At 33.6% G+C, this 15,270-nt stretch overlaps 2 protein-coding genes across 9 annotated transcripts in view; both read right to left on the reverse strand.

Moving 5' to 3' along the window:
- LOC127731028 (cytochrome P450 20A1-like) overlaps positions 1 to 15,270 on the reverse strand; it is a 249,664-nt gene that overhangs the window by 100,265 nt on the left and 134,129 nt on the right. The gene's annotated exons all lie outside the window — the stretch shown is intronic.
- Positions 10,870 to 15,270, reverse strand: part of LOC127731025 (uncharacterized) — a 349,419-nt gene continuing 345,018 nt past the window's right edge. The window contains exon 22 of the mRNA XM_052239772.1: positions 10,870 to 10,935. The gene's annotated coding sequence lies outside the window, so the exon portion shown is untranslated. The remainder of the gene's footprint in view (positions 10,936 to 15,270) is intronic.

Consider the following 15,270-nt stretch of genomic DNA (forward strand, 5'->3'; position numbering starts at 1 on the left):
TTCCAAAAACCATTAGGTCTATTTCTTATTATACCTAGGAATTGTACCACAAAAAACCTTCAATTTTCCTATTAGAGATTTCGAATAAAATGACATACCTAACTCGACCTACGGACCTAATGGGACTGGTTATTACCAACCATTGAATTTGATTAAATACGTCGCTCAAGTTTAAACAAAGTATTCCAAGATTATTAAAATCACACACTGGAATTTTCGTTCATATAAAATAATTTTATCATGACGAAAAATTATAGAAATCTTGCATTTTTATTCATCAATTGGTTTTCCAGATTCCCGCCTTTATTTTCACAGACATACACGTATCCCATACCTATCATACGTCGATTTGAGTTATCTTTCATGGTTTTGATTCTGACAATTATTTTTTAAATATACTTTGCAGATGAACGCCCCATTATACTTTTTTTTCCGTCTTTCTTTATAGTTTATCTATCTTTTTATTATATTTGTTGCGGGGAAAATACTTAGAAGGATATTTTTCTGACAATTTCGGAAATATCGAAAGCCGAGTTTGTCAGAATCTGTTTCTTTATAAAAGTTTAAAATTGAGATAAAACTATCGCTTCCATTTAATTTCTAAACAAAAAGTATTTTTCAATTATTATAAAATGTATTGATAAAAAGATCCCAATATATATAGTTTTTTTAGAATTAAGGTGCGTTCGATTAGGGATTGTTCTGTATCAATTTGTTTAACGGGAATGCTATCGGAGTCCAAATACAAAAGACATTTCCCGGCTATTTTTTTGTATATCCCTTGAAGTAAATTAACTTATAGTATTTTATCCATTTTATTGATAAACAATTAAAAGGGAGTCACCGAATTCGTTTCACTGAATAAATCACTAGCGGAAATGTGTAAGGTAAGTAACATTGAACAACATAATATAAGTATTAATAGGATGTATGGCCATATATATAAGAGTTCGTTGCAAATGTATTTTACATATGCATATTAAGAACAAAGATGAATATGAACCAGACATGTCATCCTACCCGAACACATGATTTTTACCCCAGACCGACCAATCTTTGCTCTTACACCTAAATATTACGTACTGGCATAGAGGCAGCCAATCTTCGATTTGAAACGGGCGAGGATCGAGCCCAAGATTTCTCGAGCAGTGGTGTAGCTTTCATTGACGCAATGAGGCAACTGCCTCACCAAAGTTTTGACCATTAAAAAAGAGAGATAAAGAGAATTATATACCATATACGTCATAGTATAAAGTATACTGAGTGACGACGGTTTAAAACGTTGACTGCTTTACTCTTTACTCACTCATTCCTCGTTATTAACGTCTTGAAATCTTTCTTTCATAAAATGAACAAGGTGGATGCAAATATCTTTTTTAAGTAACAGACAAAGTATGCCTCGCAAAAAACTGATTCAAACAATAGTTCATAACTGAAACTGATATGATGCTTGATTTATTTTTGAAAACGAACTTGATACTTTTGGTGGACAAAGTTTCCAAAGACACTTGTCATTCCTACATTTTGTGTAGTGCTCTTCTATCTTGATTAATATAAGCAAGACTTCATAGTTTACCCAGTTATTATCATCCATACATTTTGACAATAGCTAAACGTTTAAAGTTGAAAGACATAGTGGATCTTAAACTTAATATCCTCAAATCTGTACAAAAGCATTTTAGAGGAGGTCATACATATAATTCTGTAAATTATTTTTGTTTTGATCAGGACCTGTCTGTAACTGAATTCTGAGAATTAAACCTTTTACCAGCAGTTTCATTGAAGTATATTGATTTAATGCGCACTAGAAATATCATTTCATGATGAAATTCCACAAATCTGGATTTTTTATAGATAGGATCTTTTTGCCACTGTGTGACCTATCAAGAATATGATCACCTACACCTATTTTGCGATTCATATTTTCAATCTATTGACATTGACGTCTTTTAACCAAGGTGAGGCTTTGACTGAAAAGATTCAAATCATTTGCCTCATCAGAAATAAAATTCAAGTTACGGTACTGCCGATTGATTGGAAGGTGGTTGCTTAACGTCCAGTGGCAAATATTTCATGCACAATTAACGTGTAGAGAGCATGGCATTCTCTATACAAGAGGCATCGGATTTAACGTCCCCACTCTGACCGGACGGGACTGCGTTCTTGTACATCCCGCACAACCAAACGGACTCCCCACTTTGGCAATGGTTAAACTGTCGATCGGTACAAGACCAATAGTGACCATATTTCTATTCCCCCGATCACCTTTGAGGGGTTACTGTCGAGGCGAGCGCGCGACCAAACAGACAGTTATGAATATGGAAGATACATATACATATTGTTATAAATGAAAATGAATTTCAGTACTTCTAAATTTGATGTGGGTAAATTATGTATGAAATAAAGTTTCGATACAACATGAACTTGATTGACAACGTATGTTTCAATGAATCTCCACACAGATGTTGAACTATGAATTTTCATATTTACTTTCTTCAAAATATCGAAAATGACCAGAAGTATTACAGTTAAATATGATAGCTATTGTTATACAATATTATTTTTTCATTTACATAACGAGTCTTGCGATTACTTTATTAACAAAATGTTTTTGTTGTTATATCAAATAGATCTTAATTAAATAAAGTATAAAACGGATTGGAAGGCAACGGAAACAAACGGTTTCTCTTAATTTCCCTGGACAGTTTTATATCAATATAGTCTGAACTCAAAATGTTGTAATTATTATTAATTTGTTATATTAATACTTTAAATTTTGAATTGATTTACATTTGTCATTTCGGGGTCCTTTATACCTTACTATGCGGTATTGGTTTTGTTCATTGTTGAAGACCGTACGGTGACCTATAGTTGTTATCTTCTTCTACATTTATTCTCTGGTGGAGAGTTATCTCATGACAAATATGTTGTTGTCCCCGCAGATAAAGCCCCAAACAACATCGTTTTTGTGTGTAAATATCATTACATAGACTGCTTGATAAATGAATTAGGTATTGACAATTCACTTGGAAACTCAACATATACCCTCACGACACTTACCAAAGAGGAAATCATAGATAATCATAGGTCTGTTCTATGTTCCTTTGGAATTTCAACCAAAGATGAAGAACTGGATCTTCCATCACTGAATTGGATACCTAAACTACATAAGTTTCCTTACAAACAACGGTATATTGCTGGGTCTTCCAAGTGCTCCACGAAACCTCTTTCTAAATTATTAACATCTATTTTATCAGCAATCAAAGCCGGGCTCCAAAGTTATTGTGAAACTGCCTATTCTAGAGGTGGCGTGAATCAGATGTGGATACTAAAAAATTCCAAAGATCTTTTTGAGTACATACAATCTAAGACTCATTTTGCAATAGTATTAAAACATTTGACTTTTCTACACTTTACACAAGTATTCCCAATTCAAAACTAAAAGACAAATTGAAAGAGTTGGTATTACTTTGTTTCATTAAAAAGAATGGCGTACGTAGATACAAGTATCTCTTCTTTTGGAGGGATACATCCTACTTTGTAAAGAATCACTCTGATTCAAACAAAAAATTCTCTGAAACTGACATTATCAAGATGCTTGATTTCTTGATTGACAATATATTTGTTACGTTTGGAGGAAATATTGTTTCATTAAAAAGAATGGCGAACGTAGATACAAGTATCTTGTCTTTGGGAGGGATACATCCTACTTTGTAAAGTATCACTCTGATTCAAACAAAAAATTCTCTGAAACTGACATTATCAAGATGCTTGATTTCTTGATTGACAGCATATTTGTTACGTTTGGAGGACGTGTTTTTCAACAGACTGTCGGAATTCCAATGGGAACCAATTGTGCCCCTCTTCTTGCCGACTTGTTTCTTTATTATTATGAGGCTGACTTCATACAGAAACTTTTTAGGAAGAAAGATAAGAAGTTAGCAATATCCTTTAACTCTTAGTTCCGCTATATAGATGATGTTCTCTCACTAAATAATACAAAATTTGGTGACTATGAACGAATCTATCCCATCGAACTAGAGATAAAGGATACTACATATACAGTTAAGTCTGCCTCATATCTTGACTTGCATCTTGAAATTGACAATGAGGGTCGGTTGAAAACAAAACTTTACGACAAAAGAGATGATTTCAGCTTCCCAATTGTGAACTTTCCATTTCTATGTAGCAACATTCCAGGAGCACCTGCATACGGAGTATACATCTCCAAAATTGATACGATATTCCCAGGCTTGTGTTTCCTATCACGATTTCCTGGATAGAGAATTGCTGCTCACAAGGAAGCTATTAAACTTAGAGTTCCAAATGGTGAAGCTGAAGTCATCCCTTCGTAAATTTTACGGACGCAATCACGAGTTGGTTAACCGTTATGGAATAACCGTTTCACAGATGATATTGGATATGTTTCTTATGTCGTGACTACAATACCCTCCCTTTTCACGAATGTGACTTACCGAATTAGACTATTTACCGGATTTGTAATAACATAAGCAACACGACTGGTGCCACATGTGGAGCAGGATCTGCTTTCCCTTCCGGAGGACCTGAGATCACCCCCAGTTTTTGGTGGGGTTCGTGTTGCTTAGTCTTTGGTTTTCTATGTTGTGTCATCTGTACTATTATTTGTCTGTTTGTCTTTTTATTTTTGGCCATGGCGTTGTCAGTTTGTTTTCGATCTATGAGTTTGACTGTCCCTCTGGTATCTTTCGTCCCTCTTTTGTCTCATTAGCAATCATACAATCTTCTTATTTTTATATACTGCAAATTAAGAAACTATTGCGTGCATTTATTATTGCGATTTTTGAAGAATGGACAATTAACGAGATTAATCATTGATATTTCAGGACAATCTGCATACCGATGTATGGATCAAATATAAGAATGCGAGTTCTAATTATTGCGATATTATCCAGTCGAATTATTCGCATTAATGAAAACCTCGAAATAATTTCTGAATTTACAACAAGACCTTAGCAATACTATCATAATTTGCTCTTGGTTATATTGTGTGTAAATAACAAACATTATAACAAAAAGAAAGGAGGAAAATACAATCGCGGACACATAAAGAAATATATTGAGTAAAAAAGTATAACAAAAATATCGAACTTCAAGTCAAATTAAAAAAGGGAGGAATTTCATGAAAACTGACAAAATCAAAGGCTATCAATCAACGGATCAAGTGAAAAACAACTGCCATATTACCGACTTGCTACAAACATTTTCCGAAGAAAATAATAGGTTAAACCTAGTTTTATAGCTAGCTAAACCTCCCACTTGTTTATGGTTATTATAACTAAAGATAGTGCTTATAGGAATAAAACAATATCATTCCTAAGTGCTTTTACGAATAAAACAATATAATTCCTATCAATTGTATACATAAAAATGATGCACGAAAGTATTCTCACTTTCCTATGCAATAAGAGCTAGCCTTATGTAGATTTATCCTTGTTTTTATGTATTTTATGTGTTCAGTGTTAAAATAAAGATATCTTAGCAAGCAAATTTGATCCAAATTTAAGAGATCGCTTAAATGTGTTCACTGTGACTATATTTACTGTTTAAGATTTTCTTTTGTTAATGTTGTCCATGCTGGGGCGTAAATTATGTTTAGCTGAAAAGGGAAATGTTACAACTGTTTTATGTAATAGTGATTCTGTTACAAAATGAAAGTAAGAGCTCTTCATGCGGTGTAGGGTATAGCTCATTGTTGGTGTTAAACGTTGGTTGACCCTAAGATGCTTATCTGTGTTTACTCGTTAGGTTTCCACTCTTATTAGCAATATCTTCATAACCTTGCGTTCGTCGTAGTCTAAGCGCTGACTGTTGTAAAGTTTTAACAAAAGAAATCGACAAGCTACGAACTTTAATCAACGCAGCTGAACGTGTACTAGAAGGATATTTCAAGTTTAATCCATGGCATAAGCTAGTTCACTCAGCAGTTAAAAATACAATACTTCTGGCATCTTAACAAATCAAAATTAACTTTAAACAAATCAACTAGAAAACATGTTATTGGTTTGGGACACTTAAAAAGAAAAGGAAGAAATATATATCACGAAAAAGACACACATAACGTTCCAAAAAGAAATGCACTTTATAGGAGTTCCATTTTAAATTTTCAATGAATATGGTACAGAAAAAAGTCATGATATAAAAATGTTACTTTTTGTTATTGAATACATGTGTTAATGAAGGTGAAACAGACAATACATGGATGTAAAATAGTATAATTAACATATAACAGATTATTTCTATCATTATATGATTGATGCTCTTTAAAGCTTCATAAAAGGGAGGGGATCTCAGGTGCTCCTGGAGGATAAGCAGATATGGCGGTCTAATATTTCGAACTAAAGGTAACTCAATAAGAAAGATGAACAAAAAAGCTTGACAACACAAAACTATTAACTTTTCGACTTTCGAAGTTTCTAGTTTGAAGTTAGGGAAAATCATATTTTAGACGCTAAATTCTAAACTATATGAATAGTTGAGAATTGACAATGCATCTAAATCATGGTAAAAGATAAATTTGCGTGACTACTTTTGAGATGTAAGTATTTGAAATTTATGTTTTTGGTGGTGATATGATTTCCCTTGATTTTCATATTAATTGTCTGGTACAAAAGAACTCAATGAATGTTAAAATGAAAACAAGTAAAAGAAATAACATCAAGTTTTGTATGATTTCAATATTTTGTCAGAAATGTACTTGATGTGTATATTTTCAAAGAATAAAAATTTAGGGGTCATTGTCAAGACGTTTCGAAGGCATTGTCTAATGAAATATCAGAGAGGTTATAAATCATTACGAACAAATTCAATATCCTTACACAATCAACCACTTAATAGAGATTTCCAATAAAATGACATTACTCGACATAACCAACCTATCTGACCGTATCTCGGCCTATTGCATTGAAGGATGACGGAGGGGAGCATAGACTGCATGCATTTTTGGCTCGTTGAATACACATACTTTGTTGGAATAGATGCTATTCAAAAATTAGCACAATCTGCTATTTTAATTCTTTACATATTTTGTTATTAAATTTGGGACGATTTAATTGACAACAAACTTTCAAGAGAAAATTAATTCAGTTACCGGTAATCAAATGCACCGATCATTGCTTCGTCATTTCACTTGATCCATATATGTATCTCTCAAAGGGTGAATTCTTAAAGCTACTAAATCAAAATTAAGTTTGAAAAAATAAGAATAATAGAATCTGAAGCGAGATGATATTCTCATTTTTGATTTATACGTTATAAAATAAAACATGAGTTTCAAACACGACGGAATGTAAAAGGTGTACACGACTTGCTTCTTCTATTTGTTAGCATATTAATGATAGTTCTATAATTTATTTCAAGATACTTTTGTCAGAGGTAGAAATTCAGATCACTGTTGCATCTTTCTGTTAGAACTTTGTCACCTTTCCGTAGAATTTTATCAAATGGAATTTATGAGGACGCATCTTCAAGACAAAATATGAATACACTTTACTGAATCAGTTTTGTTTTTCTGAAATGTTTGGCGTTTAAGTTATGCAAATATGTATGAAAAACGGACATGTACGGAATATTTGATTGAAGTTTTGTTAAGTAATCATCATTTTAGTTTTATGACCAACTTATGATAGCGAGGGGATATTATATTTACTTGTCTGTGCATCCGTCCGTTCTTCCTTTCCGTTCAAAATATAAAACATTTAAAATTACATACCAATTCAGAGTTTGACCCGGATTAAGTGGTGCACTGAACATGGAAATATGAGCATGTGAAGGGGCACTGTGTCTTAAGGCCACATATTCTTCTTGTAAATGTTTTGATTAATACATGTATATGTATCTTCCATACTCATAACTGTCTCTTTGGTCTTATGATAGTGTGCTCGATTTGACAGTTATCCCTCAAGGGTGACCGGGGAATAGAAATATGGTACCTATTGGTCTTATTCCGACCGACAGTTAAACCATTGCCAAAGTGGGGCGTCATTTTGGCTGTTCGGGATTCACAAGTACGCAGTCACGTCCGGTCATAGTGGGGACGTTAAATCCGATGTCACTTGAAGAGAGAATGCCACGCTCTCTGTGCACGTTATATATGCATGAACTATTTGCCACTGGACGATTAGCAACCAACTATCAATCAATCAACAGTAGCGTAACTTGAATTTTATTTCTGGTGAAGCAAATGATTGAGTCTTGGCAGTCAAAGCCTCAACTTGGTTAAAAGACGTCAATGTCAGTAGGGAGTGGACGGTTAATTGAAAACCTGAATTGCAAAATAGTTTTCAGCATTTCAAATACAAGAAAAATCATGATTTTAATCACATTTGATTGATTAATTTATTGATTGTTGTTGCCGGACATTCAAAGACGAAAACTGCATGCATATTCAGGACAAGTAAAACAAAATAATACCATAGATATGTATACTAGGTGGACCATGATAACAGCATAAATTTCAATCGTATCTGGAAAAAGAGAGCATGTTACAAAGGGGCAGACATTTTGTCTTGCAACAGGCCCCCTATGGATCCCTGGTTCTGTTCCGTGTAGAACTTAATAAATGTACGCATTTACATTAGATTTGATTAGACGTTCCAACTGCTACTGGACATGGCTGTGTATTTATACATCCCGGACAACCAAACGGACGACCCTTTTAAGCATGTTATAATGTTGAACAATCTTGTATAGAGTACATACTGGTACATCCCGCAACGCTAAGGAAACACCAAAAAGGGGGAGGGGGTGGGGGTTGAAGGTAGGTAACCATACTCTTGATAGATCACACGCTAGCGCAAAGATCTTGTCTATGAAAAATAAATCCAGATTTGTGGAATGTTATCATGAAATAATAATATTTCGAATGCACATTAATCAATATATTTCAATGAAACTATTGGTTAAAGGTTTAATTCTCAGTATTCAATTAAAAACAGGTCCTTATCAAAACAAAAATAATTGACAAAATTATATGTTTGACCTCCTCTAAAATGCTTTTGTACAGATTTGGGGATATCAAGGTTTAAGTTCCACTATGTCTTTTAACATTATACGTTTAGCTTTTGTCAAAATGCATGGAATATAATAACTAAGAGCAAAGATTGGTCGTCCGGAGTCAGAATCATGTGTCCGGGTAGGGTGACATGTCTTCCTGCGTTATAATACAAAATCTGGTTCATATTCATCTTCTCGTCCTAAATATGCATATGTAAAATACATATGAAACGAACACTTATATACATGGCCCTGCATCCTATAAATACTTATATTTTAGCGTTGCGCAAAATCGTCATATTCTACACTGCATTAGGATTAAACGTCGAAAGAGAGCCTGTTTTGACTGCATAGCGCATCCAAAAGGAGGATTTAGGGGGATGGGGCATGTTCCACTTTTAACGTTGCCTAGATCCCCCCTTTTTCAAAATCCTGGATCCGCATCTGGCAACGAAATCTTATTATCTTATGTTGTTCTATGTTTCTTACATAACACATTTCAGTTAATGATTTATGCAGTAAAACGAATTCGGAGACCCCCCATTAATTGTTTATCAATAAAATGGATAAAATACTATAAGTTAATTTACTTCAAGGGATATTACAAAAAATGCCTGGAAATGTCTCCGTTAGCATTCTCGTTAAACAAAACAACACATAACAATCCTTAATCGAGCACACCTTCTCAAATACAATCTTTATAGGGAATTTTTTTTCAATACATTTTATAATAAATTAAAAATACTTTTGTTTAGAAATTAAATGGAAGCGATAGTTTTATCTCAATTTTCAACTTTTATAAAGAAACAGATTCTGACAAACACTGGTTTCGATATTTCTGAAATTGTCAGAAAAATATCCTGCTAAATGTTTTCCCCGCAACAAATATAATAAAAAGATGGTTAAAGAAAAAAAAAACAAAGGAAAGAAAGAAAAACCTCGGATAACGTAAAAAAAGGCATAATGGGGCGTTCGTCTGCAAAGTATATTGAAAAATAATTGTCATTATCAAAAACCTGAAAGATAACTCAAATCGATCGTATGATAGGTATGTGTGTGTGATTTTAAAAGTATTGGAATACTTGGTTTAAACTTGAGCGACGTATTTAATCAAATTCAATGATTGGCAATAACCAGTCCCATTAGGTCCGTACGTCGAGTTACGTACGTATGTCGTTTTATTTGAAATCTCTAATACAGACAAAATTGAAGAGCAGTACATATAGAATACATAAAGAATGAGATATATCATTTTTTTAAATAGTTCTAACAGAAGGGTATGGAGTAGAAGGGGACATTTTCGTTTCGAAAGTTCATCTCAGACTCCAAACAGAAATCTTTAACAAGGGCAATACTTGAAAAATTACTATCCTTATTTACATTATTCAAGTGTTAACGTTACATGTTACAGATAATGTTGTCAACATTTTATTTGCATAAAATTTACGCCCCCTTTTAGTCTTATATCAAGTTGTTTTTGTTTCTTTCTTTAAATTCAAAACAAAGAATAAATTTATAAACATTAAGCACAGAATTACTTTGTTATATATCGGACATTTGTCGCCACCCCCCCCCCCCCCAAAACAAAATAAAATTAAAAAATACTGCTTATATATACATAGACAAAAAGGAAAACAAACCTTATCTATTTAATACTAAATATATATATAAAAAATTATTTATCTGGGTACATCATAAATTATTTATATTTTTTTTTTTAGATATATTGATATTGTCAAGACACAAATAAACTAACGCTAATAGTTACAATTAGTTTTTTTTCTATCATATACGTTAAGTTTTGTCTAAATCATTGATAATTCATCTGGTAGTAGTACCTCCGCAAAACCTGAACGTTTGTTTGGATAATAATGCCAACATTTCAACATGATCTTATAGAAGCTGAAACAAATAAATAAGATATTTGTTAAAAATAACAATTGATCATCAACCATTATTCGTCCTTGAGAGAAAATGAAATGAATGATTTATATATACCAACATATTGTTATTCAAAGAGAGGCGAAGGATACCAAAAGGACATTCAAAGTAATAAGTCGAAAATAAACTGACAACGCCATGGCTAAAAAAGAAAAAAAAACCAAACAGACAAACAACAGTACAACAAACGCAACATAGAAAACCAAAGACTGAGCAACACGAACCCAAACACAAAAGTTGGGTTGATCTCATGTGCTCCGGAAGGGTAAGCAGATCCTGCTCCACGTGTGGCACTCGTCGTGTTACTCATGTTAGTACAAACCCGGTGACAAGTCATATTCGGTAGGTCACATTCGGGGAAGAGGGGACGGCAATTTGAAAATATCCGTTGTCATCTGTGAAACGGATATTCCATAAAGGTCAACCAACTGTGATGGCGTCCGTAAAATTAACAAAGGTACGATTCTGACTTCACCACTTGGAAAAGTTGGTTTAATAGCTTCTTTGTGGTGAGCAGCAACCCTCTATCAAGAAATTATCATGATAGGACATACAAGCATTGGAATATCGTATCAACTGGGAGATATATACTCCGTATGCATGCGCTGCTGGAATGTTGATACATAGAAATGAAAAGTTCACAATTGGAAAGCTGAAATCATCTCTTTCGTCTTTAAGTTTTATTTTCAACCATTTCTAGATATAAGTCAAGATAAGGGACTGAATTAACTGTATCTGTTGTATCCTTTATCTCAATTTCGATGGGATACATGCGTTCATTGTAGACACCAAATTTTGAACTATTAAGTGAGAGATTATTATCTTTATAGCGGTTTGTGAAGTTCAATGATACGGTTACCTTCTTTTCTTTCTTCCTAAAAAGTTCCCATATGAAGTCAGCCTCATATGAATAAAGGAATAAGTCGGCAAGAAGAGGAGCCCATTCGGTTCCCATTGGAATGCCGATTGTTTGTTGAAAAACACGTCCTCCAATATGATAAGAAGATATCTGGCATTTATATAAAATGTGCCTCCAAAATATGTCTTTTCAAGAAATCTTTTTGTAGAAATATAAATATAATCAAACAGTTGTAACAACGGTTTCTTTTGTGATATCGGTTGCTGACATGAAAATCAACAAAAACTCCATAAATATAGTTCTTTTCTATAGAGAATGTTTAATGTATCAAAAAAACGACAATTATAAATGGGCCCTTTTGCTTATTTTGAGATACACACATTTGAGAGAAAAACAACTCTTTGGAAGGGAAAGGAGGTTTTTTTTTTACGGAAATGAAAGAGAAGAATTTTTTTGTTGGAAATGAAAGAGAAGAAATATTTTTAAGGAAATCAAAGAAAAGAAAGGATTGTTCAATTATATCATAGGTTATGTAGAAATATCCAAAAGAGTTTGAAATATTATAACAGAAGAAAATATTTGAGGTATATTTGCAAATACAGAGTGGTGGATTGGCAAAAGAGGTAGGTCTAATTTCATTTGCATTTGTTTCACTCACAGGGTCATAATCAAAAGCTGTCAAATTCTACCAAATAGTCTATATCATATACCTACAATATATGTCAACAATGTAACATATTTCCGTGAAATTAAAATGTTATCAAAAGCTACATGTTTTTGGACGTCTATAACCAAAATGAATCATATTTGAAAAACGATCTTTAGCATTACTACCAACATAATTTTGTTGATGGTTAGATATGTCCTTCCAATAAATTTTGTTTTGTATATACTAACAATTAGCCAAAAGCTCTTAGTAATGCAGTTATGACCTATCTTCAGAAGCTTATAATTTGGTCTTTTTAGTTTAGAAATAAGCCATGCTATTCTTAGAACGAAACGTACAAACATACAGTTGTACTAATGGGATTCTCAGAAAGCAGTGATTTTATTCTAAATAGGACCAAAGTGTGAAATAAATTTTGAAGAATTGACCGTACCTGTTTTTAAATGCATTACAAAGGGAAAAAACCAGTAGACTTGCACAATATTAAGAGAAAAAAATATGAAAAGCAAACATCCTACAAATGTTGTTGCTGTTCTATATAAGTAAATGTCGTGTTGTGTAATTTTCCAATATCTATTTCGATGTCTTTTTCTTAAAAAGTCAAATTAAGACAAGAAATTACAATTTAAAATTTCCTTTTAAGTTTTGATTCTAAAAGAGAGGCGAAAGATACCATAGGGACATTCAAACTCATAAGTCGAATTAAACCGACAACGCCATGGCAAAAAACCAAAAAGACAAAAAGATAAACAACAATACACAAAACACAACATAGAAAACTAAAGACTAAGCAACACGAACCCCACTTAAAACCGGGGTTGATCTCAAATGCTCCGTAAGGATAAGCAGATTCTGCTCAACATGTGGCACACTTGGTGTTGGTTATGTAAGTACAAACCCTGTGATAAGTCTAATTCGGGAGGTCACATTCGGGGAAAAGAGGACGGGATTGTGGTTACGATTAAAGATACCATAAACCGAGTTATGTGCCCTTGATGTACCAAGTCCAAGTTTTCGGAGCTCTGAGTAAAAAATTTAATTTCCATAAATTTACTCATCTTGTTGCAGTCTTTTGTGGATTGAAACAGTGCTATTGACTTTGTTTCTAGAATCCATAGATTTATTTGCTGAACCTTATAACTTGAGAAGATTTATTGTGTTTTTGTGAGTAACCCGTGAGTTGTTTACATGATTTCATAATGGCGGTAGACTCTCATAAAGCTCAAATCAAGCGACACTTATCTATTCACTTCGGTATTAGTTTCACCAAGGGTATTACACATACTGATGTATTAAATGAACTTAAAACTCTGGTAGACCAAAACGAAATACAAACCATACAAATTACAGAGAAAGAATGTATAGTTACAGTACACGACCAGAACACAAAACATACATTACTCACTCGATGAATAAATTTGAAAAACTGTTACATCAAAATGGTAGATGTAGAACAGCAAGTTACAAATGTGACTATAAAAGATGCCCCGTGTGAAATGAGTGACATAATAATACGTGGCCATATTTCAAAATTTGGTGATGTTGTGCAGGGGTCCCTCCGCAGAGGTCTTATTAAGGATACAAATATCGAGACTGGCACACGCTATGTGCAACTAACAAACTGTATTCCAATAATTCCAACCGCAACCAAATTCGGGAGATTCAGTGTCCGGGTGTTCGCAGACAATAACAGGACAGAGTGTCCGGATTGTATGAGAACAGATCATCCATCTTATCGATGTGCAAACAAACCCTCCCGTCAAAATCAAGCGGCACGCAAATGTTATAGATGCAACAGTACTGCACATACAATAAAAGATTGCCCCCACTCCGAAAAATTATGCTATTGGTGCGGGAAAGAAGGTCATATACAAAGGGATTGTCAGGCTGAATACCAAGAAATGTATGGTGACTATGTACATGACATTCTAGAAGGCAGAGACGCCAATAAAGATGACTCGTTTACCGAAGATAATAACTCAGAAGAATTAATTGTTGAATTAAACAAAACAACTGAAAGTGTGTTTGAAAAAAAAACCCGCTACACTCCCAACTTCTCAAACAGTAATATTTGGTGCATCCAATTGCAGTCGCCTTAGAATTCAGGACCAAGTATAAATAATATAGCAGTATCAGGCACCACTCTTGATCAAATTGACAAACTTGTTTGTCAATCTGATAGTAAAGTGAATTCTGACTATGTTACTAATGTGATTTTATTATTAGGGACAAATGACATCAGTAAGCACAGAAGTGACACCGAGCAAATAACGGCAAATCTTACGACATGCATAGATACATTAAAAACCAAATATCCAAATGCACGCATTGGTATCTGCAGTATTCTACCAAGAAGAGGTAAAGGTACCTCTATACAAGCATTAAATACAGCAGCAAGGTCAGTCAATAGCTTTACACAAAAACTCTGTGTAAAAAGTCAAGTGCTGAAATATATTGATCTATGGGACGAATTCGCTCCAAACAAAACACCGTACCGTGCACTGTTTGACTTGAACGACCCAAGTGGGGTTCATATCAGCAAATCCGGTATAGAATTGGTAGAAAATATCTTCGAGGACTTTATAAAGTCAGAGTGTGAAGGTGAATATCAAACCCCGAGTAAAAAACGTAATCGAAGTTCAAGTGCCACTCCTGGCTCAAGCGAGAAGCAAGTAACCAAGATGCCCAAATCATATTAACTTACTATTTACAATATATATAGTATACATGATTTTTTTATTGTTGTCGAAATATAATTTGCTATAATGCA

Source organism: Mytilus californianus, unplaced genomic scaffold, assembly GCF_021869535.1.
Source record: "Mytilus californianus isolate M0D057914Y unplaced genomic scaffold, xbMytCali1.0.p SCAF_2, whole genome shotgun sequence".
NCBI lineage: Eukaryota > Metazoa > Mollusca > Bivalvia > Mytilida > Mytilidae > Mytilus > Mytilus californianus.